We start from the raw sequence: 17460 nt of genomic DNA on the forward strand, positions 1-17460 counted from the left end.
GACTGATGCTAAAGCTGAAACTCCAGTACTTTGGCCACCTCATGCAAAGAGTTGACTCATTGGAAAAGACTCTGATGCTGGGAGGGATTGGGGGCAGGAGGAGAAGGGGACGACAGAGGATGAGATGGCTGGATGGCGTCACTGACTCGATGGATGTGAGTTTGAGTGAACTCTGGGAGTTGGTGATGGACAGGGAGGCCTGGCGTGCTGCAATTCATGGGGTTGCAGAGAATCCTACAGGACTGAGCGACTGAACTGAACTGGACTGAAGCCCCATAAGTGTGATACATTTGTTACAACTGATGCACCTACATTGACACATCATATCTAAAGTCCATAGTTTACCTTAGGGTTCCCTCTGGGTATTATACATCCCATGGGTTTTTTAAAAAAAATGTGTAATGACATGTGTCCACCATTACAGAATATTTTCACTACCCTAAAAATCCTCTGTGCTCTGCCTGTTCACCACTTCCTCCCCGACTACAAACTCCTGTCAACTACTGATATTTTTATTGTCTCTGTAGTTTTTCCTTTTTCAGAATGCCATGTATTAATAGTTGGAATTGTAGAATAACTAGCCTTTTCAGATTAACTTTTTTTACCAAGCAATATGCATTTAAGTTTCCTGTCTTTCCATGGCCTGATAGCTCATTACTTTTTAGTGCTGAATAATATTCCATTGTCTGGATGTACCACTGTTTATTTATCTACTTACTATTTTCTTTCTTTTTGTTTGGCTGCGCCACACAGCATGTGGGATCTTGGTTCCCCCACCAGGGATAGAACCTGTGCCCTCTGCAGTGGAAACACAGAGCCCTAACCATTGAACCACCAGGAAATTCCTTGTCCACTCACTATTTCACAATGGAAGGACATCTTGGTTGCTGCCAAGTTTTGGCAACTATGAACAAAGTTTCTGTAAATATTCATGTGCAAGTTTTGTGTGATCGTAAGTTTTAAACTTCTCTTAGTAAATACCAAGGAGCGTGATGGCTGGATCCCATGGGAAAGATATTGTTTTGTAAGAAACCACCATGCAAAGAGTTGACTCATTGGAAAAGACTGATGCTGAGAGGGATTGGGGGCAGGAGGAAAAGGGGACGACAGAGGATGAGATGGCTGGATGGCGTCACTGACTCGATGGACGTGAGTTTGAGTGAACTCTGGGAGTTGGTGATGGACAGGGAGGCCTGGCGTGCTGCGATTCATGGGGTGGCAAAGAGTTGGACACAATTGAGCAACTGAACTGAAGAAACCACCAAACTGTCTTCCAAGTGGTTGTTCATTTTGCATTCCCTCCAGCAATGACTGAGAGTTCCCATTGCTCCACATCCTTGTCAGCATTTGGTGTTGTCAGTGTTCTCAGTGATTTTTTCCTTTATCACTAGTCCTGGAATCTCAGGCAATTTGCAAGCCCATCTTCAGCAGCCCCCACTTCACTCTCTCCCCCACTTCTTTCTTTGCCATATGTGCACTTTTCTAGCTGCTCCAACCATATGTGAATGATACTCCATTCTGGTGATGGAAAAGAAAAAGATCTTTTTTAAAAACTCAATTTTCACATCTTACTGTCTTGATATATGTATTTTTCATCTCTGGTGAGTTTGCTTAAAAATACATGACTCAGACATTAAAAAATCTGGCTGCAATGCAGGAGACCCAGGTTCAATGACTTGGTTGGGAAGATTCCCTGGAGAAAGGAATGGCAACCCACTCCAACGGTCTTGCCTGGAGAATTCCATGGACAGAGGCGCCTGGTGGGCTACAGTCCATGGGTGTCAAAGATTTGGACGTGACTGACCGACTAACACTTTAACTTGCACATGTATATGAAACTTCCTTGATGGTCCAATGGTTGGGACTCCGTGTCTTCCACTGCATGGGGCACTGGTTCAATCACTGGTCAGGGAACTAGGATTCTGCTTGCTACGTGGTACAAACAAAGAAACAAAAACAAAGCAAAAAATACATACATACACATTAGAGACAGGACCAAGTAAACACACAAGGAGATACAGTACAAACGGTGCAAAGTTAGATGTCTGGAACAGTTTGGCTTTTTCAGGGAGGCAGTTGGGAGTAGGACAAGTTTCTGAGCCTTCTAAAATGTGCCTCTGCTCCTCCCCTGGGTTAAGCTGGCCCCATTGCTGTATTTCTCCCATCATTATTTCAAACTTTCATCTCTTGACTCTACTCCTTTCCAAATGTCAAACTATAGCCCTGATTTGCTACCCAGGTGGCGCAGTGCCAATGCAGGAGATGCAAGAGACTGGAGTTCGATCCCTGGGTAGGGAAGATCCCCTGGAGGAGGAAATGGCAACCCACTCCAATATTCTTGCCTAGGAAACCCCACGGACAGAGGAGCCTGGAGAGCTACAGTCCATGGATTAGCAGAGTAAGATGCATTGAGTGAGTGAGCATAGCACAGCCCTGATTTATCCTTTCTCTTATGAAGGTTGCTCTTCCTGGCCAGCTTGCGAAGCTTCCCTGGCTCATTATCATAGCAATAGGAGCACACTGCTGAAATCAGCACCAACAAAGCAGGGAGATCATGTGCTTGCACACAACCATGGATCTGGGTCACAGACATGTCAGGCTGGCTAAAATGGCAACTCTGCATTTCCCAGCTCATAGACTTGAAAAACAGGGAGACAGTAACTTTTGGGAAAATTACTATTCACCTCCACACCTCTTTCCTCTCTTGTGAATGATGGCTTTTCTCTAACCCAGAGGGAAATCTTTAGATGGTTTGGTTTCACCTCACCCAAATAGGGATGACCCAAAATATAGGTCAGGAGACCTTCTGTTCCACAGTGCACCATCCCTGTAAGGGCTTAGCTCCACCCTACCACTCACAGGCTTGCATCCTGGGCTACCAAAAGAGGGAGAAGTGGGTTGTTGGGAACTGAACACAATTTGGTGGCTGAAAAGGTACAGCATGGGGGCTTCTGGCTGTGGAGGAAGGGGGCCCTAGCCAGTCTCTGAGAAGGTAGCCTGAGGTGAGGCAGTTCTGAGGATCACTCAGATGGACAGCACGTGGGCTGCAGGCCTGAAGAAGCCCCCAGGAGGCCTCCTGATGTCAAGAGAAAGCTGATGGCCTCTGGAGGTACAATCCCCCCTTCAGATCCTATACCCCCATCCAGACTTCATCAGTCTCACCCCTGTGTCCAAACCCCTCCCCCCAACCCTGAGGCTCCCTTCTAGGTTCAGGTTAAAAGGCTTTACTTCTTTCAAGGCATTTCTTCCACATGTCTTTCAACAAGCATGCATCCTTCCATTTCATCCCAGTGCTGGGGCTTGGGAAATTCAAAGACCCATAATTGAAATGTTTTTTATTTGTGGTTTTCCTGTGCTATACAGAGTCTCAGGCAATAAACACAGTGCCTAAATTGGGAGCCTATGGACCCATTCTCAGAATAAAAATGTTAAATGCATGAAAGTAAAATGAAAAAAAAAAGCAATCATATTAAAATATAGCTATTAATATATTAAAAAACAAATGTGTAGTAATATATATATAACAAATGATATAGTAATATATATGCTTGTTTAATGCATCAACAAGATCAAGTACTTTGATTTCAAAGGGCTGTCATGCATAAATGTTATTTAGAGACATTTGATACAATTGTGATATGTTGTCAAAGTATCTGTATTTTCTCTTGGTTACAAAGTCATGGGTACTGTGAATATAGTGAAGTCTATTGCCACATTAAAATGGAAAGTATGCTGAATCTCAGGGCTTCCCTGATTGCTTAGTCCTGCCAATGCAGGAGACATGACTTCAACCACTGGGTCAGGAAGATCACCTGGAGAAGGAAATGGCAATCCACTCCAGTATTCTTGCCTGGGAAATCCCATGGACAGAAGAGCCTGGCAGGCTACAGTTGACGGTGTCACAAAAGAGTCAAGCATGACAGTGACTAAAAGAACACGCTGAGTCTCAGTTAGAGGTTATGTCAGCAACTATGAAGAGCTGATTTTCTCTTCTTGGAAGGGTATAGGTTAGCATGTCATGGTGTTACCGATGCTCACAGAAAACAGGAGACTCCTGAGGCAGAGACAAAGGACAGTTGGTAAGCCACAGATAGAACAGTAGGCTGAAGTATCAGCATTCAAGCTGGTCCTCTGAACCTCTTCCCACAGTCATGTGAAGAACGCCAGGTGACACTGTACACACAGTGGACTGTACTTAATTATTTATATTAACATGTAATGAATTTATTGTTTTTAAATAAAGTACTAATTTTTAAAAATTTTCTAAAATATTTATAGTAGAACTCACATGATGGAAAATTCTTCGGGGTCATCCATGATTTTTAAGTGTATCTACTGAAAATTTTGTGGTCTTGAGCCTGAATAAGCAAAAAAATTCTTCAGGAAGAAGAACAAAGCTGGAGGTATTCTATCTGATTTCAAGCTATACTACAAAACTATAGTAATCAAAAAAGCATGGCATTGGCACAAAAACAGACATATAGATCAATAAAGAGCCCCCAAATGAACCCACACTTACATGGTCAATTAATCTATGATAAAGGAGGCAAGATTAAACAATGGGGAAAAACACTCTTTTCAATAAATGGTGCTGGGAAAACTGGTCAACTACATGCAGAAGAATCAAACTGGACTACTTTCTCACATAATGTACAGAAATAACCTCAAGATGGATTAAAGACTTGAACATAAGACCTGAAACCATAAAATTAGAATAAAACATAGGTAGTATGCCTTTGATACTAGTCTGAGCAACATTTTTGGGGGGATATGTCTCAAGTAGGAAAAACAAATCAAAAATAAAATGGGACTACATCAAACTAAAAAACTTTTGCACAGCAAAGGAAACTATTAACAAAGTGGAAAGGCTGCTACTGAATGGGAGAAGATGCTTGCCAATGATAATCTGATAAGGGGTTAATATCCAAAAGATACAAGACTTCATATAACTCAACTTCAGAAAAAACAAACAACCTGATTAAAAAATAGAGAATCTGAATAGACATTTTCCCAGATGGCCAAAAGGCACATGAAAAGATGTTCAACATTATTCATGATCAGGGAAATCCAGATCAAAACCACAATGAGATATTACCTCATACTTCTCAGAATGCATGCAATCAAGTTCAGTTGCTCATTCATGTCCAACTCTTTGTGACCTCATGGACTGTAGCCCACCAGGCTCCTCTGTCCATGGGATTGTTCAGGCAAGAATACTGGAGTGGGTTGTCATTTTCTCCTCCTGGGGATCTTTCCAACCCAGAGATTGAACCCATGTCTCTGAATCTCCTGCACTGATTGGCAGGTAGATTCTTTACCACTGACCCTCCTGTGAAGCCCACTTCACAGAATGGTTATTTTCAAAAACACCACAAGTAATAAATGTTGGCAAGGATGTAGAGAAAAGGGAACATTTGTGCACTGTTGCTGGGAGTGTAAATTGGTGCAGTCAGTATGAAAAGCAGTAAGATTCAGCAATTCTGAGTATTTTTCCAAAGAAAACAAAAATACTAGTTCAAAAAGATATATGTACCCCTATGTTCATTGCAGCCTTTTTCACAATAGCCAAAATATGAGAGGAACCTAAATGGCTATCAATAGATGAATGGATAAAATAGATGTGGTGTAAATATACACAATGGACAATATAATTTAGCTCTTTGGATTCCTATCTTTCTCTACTTCGAGTCATAGCCCCTTGCCACACAATGCATTTTCCTCCTTTTCTTTGGCTCCCAGTTTCCTCACTTTTTGATTCACATCCTGTGGTTTCTCTGGATGTACTGTGTGATGAACTAGTACCACCAAAACTGACAGTGGAAGAAGATGCCCTTGGTGATGCAGAGCAGCTGCATTGCTTTTAAGTGACATCCTCTCTTTCTGCAATCTCCACCTCTATCCCCACTGTGCCCCGCCAGGCCCTGATTTACTGTGTCCTTGATGTCTCTCCTGATTGATTTCCACTTGCCAACCTCAGGAAGGTGCTGGAAAACCAGTCAATACTAAAGTGTCAGTGTTCTATGGGCTGTGCTGATTATCTACTGCTGCATAACCAACCACCTCAAATGCATGGGCTTGAGACAATAAACATTCTGTGATCCTTCCAAAACCCCCTGTGCTGACTGGATGCAATTGGACACTTCTCGTGCAGGGTCTTGAGAGTCCCTTGGACTGCAAGGAGATCCAACCACTCCATCCTAAAGGAAATCAGTCCTGAATATTCATTGGAAGGGCTGATGCTGAAGCTGAAACTCCAATACTTTGGCCACCTGATGCAAAGAACTGACTCATTTGAAGATACCCTGATGCTGGGAAAGATTAAAGGCTGGAGGAGAAAGGGATGATAGAGGATGAGATGGTTGGATGGCATCACTGACCCAATGGACACGAGTTTGAGTAAACTCTGGAGTTAGTGATGGACAGGGAAGCCTGGCGTGCTGCAGTCCATGGGGTCATAAAGAGTTGGACATGACTGAGCAACTGAACTGACTGAATGACGTGCAGGGTCCCTCCTGCAGTCACAGTCAGATGGAAAAGCCAAAGGCTGTGTTAGTCCATTTGGGCCTCTGTAACACAGTACCACAGACTGGGCAGCTTACAGACAACAGGAATTTATTTCTCAGGGTGCTGGAGGTCAGAGGATCAGGAGCTTACATGGTCAGGTTCTGGTGAGATCCTGCTTCCTGGCTGCAGACCACTGACCTCTCACCATGTCCTCCAATGGTGGAAGGAGGGAGCTTTCCGGAGTCTCTTTATACATAGGCCATCACTCCTGATGGCCTCATCTCCTTCTAACATCACCTCGGGGGTTAGGTATCTAGTCGGGAGCATGTTCAGATCACAGCAGCGGTCGACTCTGGAGTCGAGGGGGAATCAGTTACAGCTTCCTCCCTCATGTGCATGGCAATTGCTGGGAGCTGTCAGCTGAGACCACAGATGGGGTTGGCAGCTACACACCCACATGTGGCCTCTCCATGTGGCCTGGGCTACCCCACAGCGTGTGTGGCTGGAGTGTAACAGTGAACATCCTGGAGAGACCCAGAGGCAGCTATGTCACCTTGTATGACCTCATTTGTGCTGTACTCTATTTGCTGGAGCAGTCATAAACCCCCACCCAGTTTTAAGGGAAGAAGACACAGCCTACAGTCTCAATGGGAAGAGTATCAAGGAATTTTAGGGCCAAAGCAAGTCAATACGTTTTTCTTTCCCTACTTAGTCAAGGCTGGACCACTGAAATCTAGCTTTAATAACATACTAGGGCTTCACTTTATGGATGTAGGTAATCCACCTTAGGAGGAAGGGAAGAATTGATTGCTATTGCTAAACTTTTCTTCCTTTTCTTTTTTAGGAACGGTACCTACATCTGGGGTCATGGCTAACCAGAATAGAAGCCTCTATTTCCCAGCTACCTTGCTACTAGCAATGGACATGAGACAAAGTTCTGGCCAAGGAATGTGATCAGAAATGTTATATGCAACTTTTGAGAGGTATCCTCAAAGGAAAAGAACAAGCTTTTCTTTCTCCTTTTCTCCTTCATCTGGATGGAATGAGGAAGTGACAGCTTAAGCTTAAACAGCTGTCCTGGGATGAAGGCCACACTTAGGAGCAGTGGAGTCCAAGCCCCTTCAGACTCTGCAGGCATGTCAATTCAGCCAAGACCATCTACTTGGAGACTTACCTGTGAGAGAATAAAGCTTTGTGGGTTAAGCCACTATTATTCAGGTTTCTTGTCACTAGCAGCTGAACCTAATCCTAAAATGATAAAGCAAAGCTCCCTTTATGGGCTTAAACTTCACATTCCATAGAGTGGAACCTTACAGGGAAAAAAGGTTTTTTCCAGGAGTTCCTTTCATAGGGTGACTAGCCTTGTACTGCTCACTGGATCATCAGAGACCAGTGTTTCTCAGTTGACCAGTTTCACAGTGCCCACTATGGGCACTGTGCATGCACGCATGCTCAGCTGCTTCAGTCGTGTCCGACTCTTTGCAACCCTATGGACTGTAGCCTGCCAGACTCCTCTAAAAGAGGAGTATTCTTTTCCCAAAAAGAATACCAGAGTGGGTTGCCATGTTTTCCTCCAGGGAAGCTTCCCAACCCAGGGATCGGACTCATATCTCTGGTATCTCCTGCATTGCAGGCAGATCATTTTTTGCTGGGTAGGATCCTCAACTAAAGGTCAATAGCAGATGGCTCCCCAACCCCTCCTGCCGCTGCTGCTGTTAAGTCGCTTCAGTCGTGTCCGACTCTGTGTGACCCCATAGACGGCAGCCCACCAGGCTCCCCTGTCCCTGGGATTCTCCAGGCAAGAACACTGGAGTGGGTTGCCATTTCCTTCTCCAGTCCATGAAAGTGAAAAGTGAAAGTGAAGTCGCTCAGTTGTGTCCGACTCTTAGCAACCCCATGGACTGCAGCCTACTAGGCTCCTCCATCCATGGGATTTTCCAGGCAAGAGTACTGGAGTGGGGTGCCAGTGCCTTCTCCACAACCCCTCCTAGTCGTTGTTTAAAAACAGAATTATAAATAAAACTGATTACAATCACCAAAGTTGCTAAGAGACTGAACTTCATTATTTCAACTACTAAAAAGAAACAATAATTACAAAACATTAATTCTTAGAGGTGCTAAGAATTGCTACAATGGAAATCATATTACAATTCACAAGTGAATCATATTAACATGTTGCACGTGTTAAATTGACACAACGTTGTATGTAAAATATAACTTAGCACAAAAAATGTTTCCTTACATTTCCAAATGCTCCCTCCATGCAGGATACTACCCTCAACCGAGAACCACTGCTCCAGACCAAGGAGACTGACCCACTGTAAGGGAAATTAAAATGGAAGAAGTCTTGTTCAGGCTTCAGAAGCAGCAGAGCAGTCCTGATCTTATTTGTGATCTGCCTGGACACTGCCTGGATTCCATGCTTGCCCTTGGACACAGCTCATTAGGCAGCACTTTAGATAAGAGAAGGAGTGGGTCTGGGAATTCTTGAGCCCCTGGAGACCCGGCCAGCTGTCTGGGGTTTGATGAAATCCTATGAATTGCAAGATAAAATAAATACTGTTGTAAAAATGTTAAAGTAAAACCAGAGCTGCCTTTTTGCGCACAAAGTGATGATGATGTCAGTTTGTGGCCTGAAATTTTAAGCAAGAGCCTCCAAACTGCAATTTGAAGTCTCACCCATAGAGCAGATGCACTGCCCAGGACCTTTCCCATACCCACAAGGGTGTGACCCCACTATGTCACTCTAGCGGAAACAAAGTGGTTCTTAACACAAGTTGTGAGAAGATCTTGCTGGGTGTGGAGAACTTGACAGATTTGGTAAGGTGGTAAGTCAGTGGGGATATGAACAAAACTAAGACAGCAGGACTGCTGCTGCTGCTGCTGCTGCTAAGTCGCTTCAGTCGTGTCTGACTCTGTGCGACCCCATAGACGGCAGCCCACCAGGCTCCCCTGTCCCTGGGATTCTCCAGGCAAGAACACTGGAGTGGGTTGCCATTGCCTTCTCCAGTGTGTGAAAGTGAAGTTGCTCAGTCGTGTCTGACTCTTAGTGACCCCATGGACTGCAGCCCACCAGGCTCCTCCATCCATGGGATTTTCCAGGCAAGAATACTGGAGTGGGTTGCCATGCCCTCCTCCAGAGTATCTTTCTGACCCAGGGATCAAACCCACATCCCTTACAATCTCCTGTGTTGGCAGGTGGGTTCTTTACCACTAGTGCCACCAGGAGAACCCTGCTCAAGAACCTACTTGTATGCAAAAAAAGAATTCACAGGAAACAAAAAGCAGAGCGACTTACCTGGTGGTTCCGTGGCTAAGATTCCATGCTCCCAATGCATGGGGCCTGGGTTTGATGCCTGGCTGGGGAGCTAGATCCCGTATGCCCCAACAAAGATTAAAGATCCCATGTGCCGCAACTAAGACCTGGCACAGCCAAATAAGTAAATTTAAAAAAAATTTTAAAGCAAAAATCACTGAAATATAATTGACATTTCAAACTGTATTTTCAAGAAATATCCTCCTTTCTCAACATCATTGAAAAATAAGCAGTAGTGGATGAGTCAGCTTCTCAAGTTTGTACGTTTTCAAGTATTCTTACCATTGCTGCAAAGTTAAAACAAAACTGTCTCTCACTGTAGACATACATCTCAAGGTTAGAGAACCAATCTACTTCAGAAGTCTTTTGAAAACGCTTTTGAGAACCAAAGACATGCAAGCATTAGTGAAGCAGAAGAACCTCCTTTCCTTGAACACTGCATCTTGGTGCCAAAAACACACAGCACTACTCCTGCATATCCTGGGCTAGAGTGCTGTTCTATCTATGTCAGACTTCATGCCTTCAGGCTGCCTCCAGATTTCAGTATACCCTTAGCTTGGGCACTTTTCTTCTTATCTGCTCAGTGGGCATTCCCTGGCCCCCTCCTCTGCCCCTCCAGCTGGGTCTCCCATAATCCTTTGCATTGGGGCCATGCCCTAACAGGTGTACCTGTTTGCACACCAAGCAGAGGAAACCATAAAAGGAGCTCTGGAAGCACGTCAGCTTTAAAGTATGTTGTAGGGCTCTCAACCCATTCAGGAATCTTTCCACGACTTTGCTCAGTATTGCCTAGGCTATTAAAAACTGATGTTTCTTGCTCAACTTCAAATCATATTACAGTTCTTGATAGTATGAGGCTATAATCACAGTCTTTTACAGCTCCAGTCAATACAGGAGACTGAAGACATTTATTAAAAAAGAGGCATCTGCTTCCCTGGTGGCTCAAACAGTAAAGAATCTGCCTGCAATTCGGGAGACCTGGGTTTGATCCCTGGGTTGGGAAGATCCCCTGGAGGAGGACATGGCAAGCCACTCCAGTAATCTTGCCTGGAGAATCCCCATGGACAGAGGAGCCTGGTGGGCTACAGTCCATGGGGTCACATAGAGATGGACACAACTGAGCGACTAAGCACAACACACTTAGAATAAAGATTATCCCTACCTTCCTTTGTATGATAGTAAGCTGGCCTTTCAGAGGTTTCAGATGATCAATAAAAGCCCTTCTGCCAACACAGGATTGCCAGACTTTTATAAAAGATAAAACCCCCCAAACCAAAAAAACAGGATGCCAAGTTAAATCAAGTTTCAGTTAAATAACAAATACATATGCACATGGTATCATACCCATTCAGTATACAGGACATACTTACACTAAAAACCTACCTATTGTTTATCTACAGTTCATATATATCTGACAACCTTACCCAGGTAACAAAGACTCTGTGAGTCAGAATGCTTTGGGCTGCTTGTGACAGGAATCCAGCTCATATGGCTTAAGTCAAATGGAGAATTAATTGGCAGATATAACTGAAAAGTCCAGGGATAGGACTGGCATCAGCTATGGCTGGGTCCAGAAGATCAAATGATATCATCAATACTAGACTCTACCTCTGTCTTTTTCAACCTATTAGGCAGGTGTCTCCACGTGGGGGCCCCAAGCAGCTCGGCTGCTGCTGCTGCTAAGTTGCTTCAGTCATTATCTGACTCTGTGCGAACCCATAGATGGCAGCCCACCAGGCTCCTCTGTCCTTGGGATTCTCCAGGTAAGAATACTGGAGATGGTTGCCATTTCCTTCTCCAATGCATGCATGCATACTAAGGCGCTTCAGTCGTGACTAACTCTGCAAGCAGCTCTAGGCTTATCTTTTCCTAGTATGGGTTGCCTTCGTGGAAAAAAGCCTTCTGTTTTCCAGTAGCTCCAGCAGATGTCCTGAACAGAGTTTCATAGCATTGACTGGATCTTGTGCCCATCTATGAACCAGTCACTATACCCCGTGGAATTGGGCATTGTATTAATTCCCGGGGGCTGCCATAACAAAGTACCAAAACTGGTTGGCTTCAAACAACAGGAATTTTATTCTGACATGGTCGTGAAGGTAAGGTCATGCTCTCCCCAAAGACTCTAGGGGAGAACCCATTGCTTACCTCTTCCAGCTTCTGGTGGCTCCAGGCACTCCTCGGCTTGTGGCCACATTGTTCCAGCTTCTGTCTCTGTGGGTCATATGTAGCTTCTTTCTCTCTTCTGTCCAAACACCCTCAGCTTTTCCCTTATAAGGACACTTGTCCTGAAATGCCAGTTGGGCACAGACAGCCCTGTGCCAGTCTCCTGTAGCACCTAGCCTCTGCAGCACAAGTACCAAGCAACTGCAGCTTTCCTGGGCACCTGGAGCAGTTTTGTAAGAGAGCACCTCTAGTGAGAAACCAACCCATGAACAGCTTTCCTGGGCAGCTTAGAAGGTGATTTCTAGATTTCTAGAAAGTTCTGGAGGGCAGATTTTCAGCAAGTTCTACTGACAACACAGCAATTTCTCTGCCACTTAGGGAGCCACAACCCTCTCTACAGAGGTCTCAATCTTATTTTTGTGGTTGGTGGAGAGACAGGCAGATCTGATAACAGCTGCTCAGAATACCTTCCATTCCTGTATTCTTTATTTTTTTTTTAAGGTTTATTTAGTTAGATTTTTGTTTCTTTGCTGTGCTGAGTCTTTGTTGCTGCACATGGGCTTTCTCTAGTTGTGACGAGCGGGGCTATTCTTTGATGTCAGGTGCAGACTTATTGCGGAGGCTTCTCTTGTTGCACAGAGCACGGGTTCTAGGCGGGCAGGCTTCAGTAGCTGTGGCGCATGGGCCTAGTTGCTCTGCTGCGTATGGAATCATCCTGGACCAGGGATTGAACCAGTGTCCCCTGCACTGAAAGGTGGACGCTTGACCACTGGACCACCAGGGAAGCCCCATTCCGATATTATTTATAGTTCTCTTTGCTTTCTACCTGGAGGCGGCGATGGCACCCCACTCCAGTACTCTTGCCTGGAAAATCCCATGGACAGAGGAGCCTGGTAGGCTGCAGTCCATGGGGTTGTGAAGAGTCGGACATGACTGAGCAACTTCCCCTTTACCTTTCCCTTGCTTTTTACTGGCCAGACCCTTGTGATGCTATGTTAAAGAATCTTTATATTTAAACTTACCCTGTTTAAATTACTGTGTACTTTTTCTCTCTCTAGATAAGATCCAAGTGGATACACCATCCTTCTACACCTTCCTTGTCTAATGTTGTAGCCACTAGCCACATGTAGCTATTGAGCATTTGAAATGTGGCTAGTGCCGAGGAGAAACTGACTTCTTTATGTTTACTTTTATACTGAAATTTTAAAAAAAAAGTGGACTTCCCTGATGGTCCTGTAGATACAAATCCACCTGCCAACGCAGGGGACATGGGATGATCCTTGCTCTGGGAAGATCCGCATGCCACGGACACAGAGCCCATGCACCAGAGCTGGCCCTTCTCTTACTCTACAGTAAGAGAAGCCACCACAGTGAGAAAACGGCAGGCAGCAACGAAGACCCAGAGTCGTCAAAAATAAGTAAATAAAAATTTAAAAAACTGAAGTGGTGTATTTATTTTCTGTCAAATGTTTTACCACATGTAAAATGTCCCATTCAGTTCAGTTCAGTCGCTTAGTCATGTCGGACTCTGCGACCCCAAAGATGCAGTTACTGGAAAATTTTAAATTATATATGTGGTTTGAAATCTATTTCTGTTGGACAGTCTGTCCTACACCAATTTTCTGTTTAGTCTTTCCTGATTTTCCTAGACAGACATGAATTCTGCTTGCGCCACAGCTCTTTGAATTTCTCTTAGGATATCTGTGGGGGACATTTGCTGATTATTTGTCTGCCAGAATCCTCTTTTTCAGGCATTACCTCAATTTCCTTTTGTGGAATTAGTGGCCACGTCCAGAGTTGTCCCGGTTAGCCTGGTAAATGGGCATAGAATCAAATCCCTCCAACTGGAAGCTCCCTCTGGACACGTTGTATCTTGAGCAATGTTGCAAACAAGTGCGGTAAGTTGGAGGCCACATTTCCTATAGATGCTGCAGTGTGGCATATATACTAAACTCACTCTATCTGCTGTGTCATTTTTGCAGTGATTTCTGCTGCTTAGTCCTCTGCAGCATCTAGGTTTTCCAAACTGATTGAAAATCAATTTATATGATTTCACTGATTCTCACTATCGACTCCCTGAGACCCTGACCTTTGTCCAATCAACTCCTTTTCCTTGAGATTTACAAAGGCTCTTTCTATTGTTTGTGACCAAGAACTCTGAAAACGATTCTACACTGTTGTTCTGTTACGTATTACACATATTTCTAGCAAGTTCTAGGTATGGGGAAAGCCTCAGAATTGCAGGATAAACTGAAAAGTCAGGTTTTGAGGCACATAGGAACCAGCCCCACAGATCTGCATGCCAAAAATGATGGGTACCATCATTGACATACGTGCACATGGATCCTTTTTCGTCTTTGGGTCATCGCTTTGCTTATCCCAAGAATAGAGTGTAATGAATCAGCTGAGGGTAGGAGTCTGTAGTAGACAGAATAATGGCCTCTCAAGATGTTCATGTCTTAATCCCTGAAACCTGTAAATGTCACCTTAAATGGCAGAAGAGAATTTGCAGATGTGATTAAATTAAGAGTCCAGCCACAGACATTATCTTGGATTATTTGGGTGGGACCCATGCAATCACAAGCGTTCTTAGAAGCAAAGAAAGCTTCCCAGCTGGATCTGAGAGATGTGACTATGGAAGCAGGATTACAAAGATGTTACTGATTTTGAAGATTGCTTGTTTGTAAAATGAAAGAAGGGGGTTACATGCTGGGAATGCAAGCAATCTCTAAGAGCCGGAAAAAGCAATGCAGTTGATCTTCCTAAGAGTCTCCAGAAAGCTCAGTGAGATTTTTTGATCAACACAACTGTGTCATTTTAACTCTTGTTGTTGTCGTTAACAACCTAGTTGTTCCTAAATTGTGTCTAACTCTTTTCAACCCCATGGATTGTAGCCTGTCAGCCTCCTTTGTCCCAGGGGTTTCCCAGACAAGAACACTGGAGTGGGTTGTCATTTCCTTTTCCAGATCTTCCTGACCCAGGTATCAAACTTGCATCTCCTGCATTAGCAGGCAGATTCTTTACCTCTGAGCCACCAGGGAAGCCCTCTAGGTTTGTGATAATTTGTTAGGGTAGCAAATAGAAAACTGATACAATGGTCTATTCCTTGAGCTAGAGAGGACATCACTTTGACTGACAGTCCAACTAACGCTGTATCCCTTGGAGAGTAGGAGGTAGGTTCCTGTATGAACATAGGGTGCTATTAGCTAGTGAAGGAAAGAGAGCTAAACAGACAACACACAGGGGCGCACTACAACCAACCACAACAGCCCCTCGCACATTATTTAATCATTGAAAGTGAAAGTGTTAGTTGCTTACTCCCGTCTGACTCTTTGTGACCTCAAGGTCTGTCCATGGGATTCTACAGGCAAGAATACTGGCGTGGGTTGCCATTCCCTTCTCCAGGGGATCTTCCTGACTTGGAGACCCTGGTCTCCTGTATTGCATGCAGATTCTTTACCATCTGAGCTACCAGGGAAGCCCTTATTTAATCAAAAGCTATCCATTTGAATTTTTAGGGCGAGCAACTGATTAGGTTAAACATTCTGGATGAGAAGCCTTGAGGAAATAGAAGAGCACTTTATAAGCAATGTAAATCCAAATTCACATATGCAACACTGCATATATAAATATTGCATTTTAAAAGAACTTTAAGAACTACTCTTTAATTCCAAATTTTGCCATAAAGATCCCCATGAAACTTGGAAAGGATGATTCCCTCTCAGTAAAGATGTAGTTAATTTAGCCAGCTTCCCTTGTACCTAGACATATGGACCTCTTCTATAAAGTGATTAAGAATCCCTGGCTTAGTCACTGACTAATTAGTCACTGATAAATCACAGACACTAATGGGAACATACTTAGAGGCAAATGAGATGGAAGTTACGGTTCGCAGTCTAAGAAGGCAAAGTGTTACTAGGAGAGCCAAAAAGAGCATTAAGGGAAGATACTGCGCCTGTTCTAAAACCCTGACTATGGTCACTGAAGGTTCATAGGGGATCAGAGGCAAGAGTTGCAAGTCAAGACCAAGGACAAGCCAGAGCTGATGGTCAACACACACATAGCTTTTGAACACTTATTTTGACCAGGTGGCAGTCTAACAATGGGCAATGAAAACATCATGTTGGAATATACTAGAATATCACTCTAAAGGGGTTATTATTGTCAGCTCATGACTCAGGTTTGGACTCATAAAAGCTCTCGTAACTGCCGTTAAGGAGATCCACGCTCAGGTGGTAGTAAGGAACCTTAACTTTTTGAAGGGGTCTGTTCTGGTTGAATCCAGTTTTAACTGTGAGAGTTCCTTCAGGAGTTTGTCTTTTGGAGTTGGGGTTTGGGAGGGATGAGCCAGGGGGTTCTTTTCTCAGATACTAGAGCTAGGTAGGTTCAAAAAGAGATGATTCTAGGAAAATTGTTCTCAATTCTGGCCACATGTTCAATCTGAGAAGCTTTAAAACAAAAATACTAATGTTCAGACTCAGAACTCTAGAGGTGGGACCCTGGTATCTAAATACTTTAAAATCTCCCAGATAATTTGAATGTCTGGCTCATGCTACCAAGGTTAAGAATCATTGCTTTATAATTTCCTAGTACAGGTCAACTTAAAATATATTCACAACCTAAAAGTTGAGAGTTATCTTTTATTTGGTGGGAATTTGGGGAGTTCAAGTCTGGGAGACAGTATCTCAAGTGACTCTGAGACAACTGCTGTGAGGAGGTGAGAGGAACAGCCAGGTTTTATAGAAGTTCTGCAACAAAGGGCAGCTAGTTGGAACATCAGAAGATTATTGTTAATTAAAGAAAGCAGATATCCCAAGTTAAGAAAGTTTGTGCTTTTCTGTGAATGAGACAATGCAAGAGTCTCGGCTCACTAAAATAATTTCTTCTATATACATCTCAGCTATGGGGCCAGTATTCTGTGTTTTCACATCCCAAGTTCCCTTGGGCTCACTGTGGGGAGGGTCTGAAGTCTGCTGGTATTCTTTTTCCTGTATTCCCTTAGAATACAGGCTCACGTTGGCAGGCTGCAACTGCTGATGACAATGACAGTCTTATTTACTGATATGGCAGGAAATATTCCATTTCTCATATGGTTATTCTATATGTCACTAGTTTTGTGGCATCTTCTCAGGTAGGTGTGGCTCAACAGTGCTTCTCAAACTTGCGTGTGCCTGAAGGTCACCTGGGTGCTGTTTAAATTTCAGATTTCCAGGCTCCATTCTGAGAAAATCCTAGAGGATCCCGCTTGGGCAGCACCCAAGAGCCTTGGGATTTTCTCTGCTGCACAGTTGGGAGTGTCCCAACGCTCAACAAAATGAGCGCTGAGAGATAATAGCTTTAGGAAGATCAAGCCCACCTGTGAAGGGCTGATGGAAGAAAAAGGACAGATTTGTGAGTAAAGATCCCCCAAATACCTGTTTTTCCTTGGCCCCTCTATACTCGGCAGTTTCGGCCAGGACTACGTGAGCAAGACCAGA

The 17460-nt window shown here is 44.0% G+C and overlaps 1 long non-coding RNA gene across 1 annotated transcript in view; it reads right to left on the reverse strand.

The window, feature by feature from the left end:
* The window catches only part of LOC104988659, a 17758-nt gene extending 5547 nt beyond the window's left edge, over positions 1 to 12211 (reverse strand). Inside the window, exons 1-2 of the long non-coding RNA XR_825271.1 lie at positions 11966 to 12211; positions 8747 to 8822 (exon numbers count right to left, since the gene is read on the reverse strand). This is a non-coding gene — a long non-coding RNA (uncharacterized LOC104988659). The remainder of the gene's footprint in view (positions 1 to 8746; positions 8823 to 11965) is intronic.
* Between the last annotated feature and the right edge of the window lie 5249 nt (positions 12212 to 17460).

Source organism: Bison bison, unplaced genomic scaffold (assembly GCF_000754665.1).
Source record: "Bison bison bison isolate TAMUID 2011002044 unplaced genomic scaffold, Bison_UMD1.0 scf7180017864141, whole genome shotgun sequence".
In the NCBI taxonomy this organism is placed as follows: Eukaryota; Metazoa; Chordata; class Mammalia; order Artiodactyla; family Bovidae; genus Bison; species Bison bison.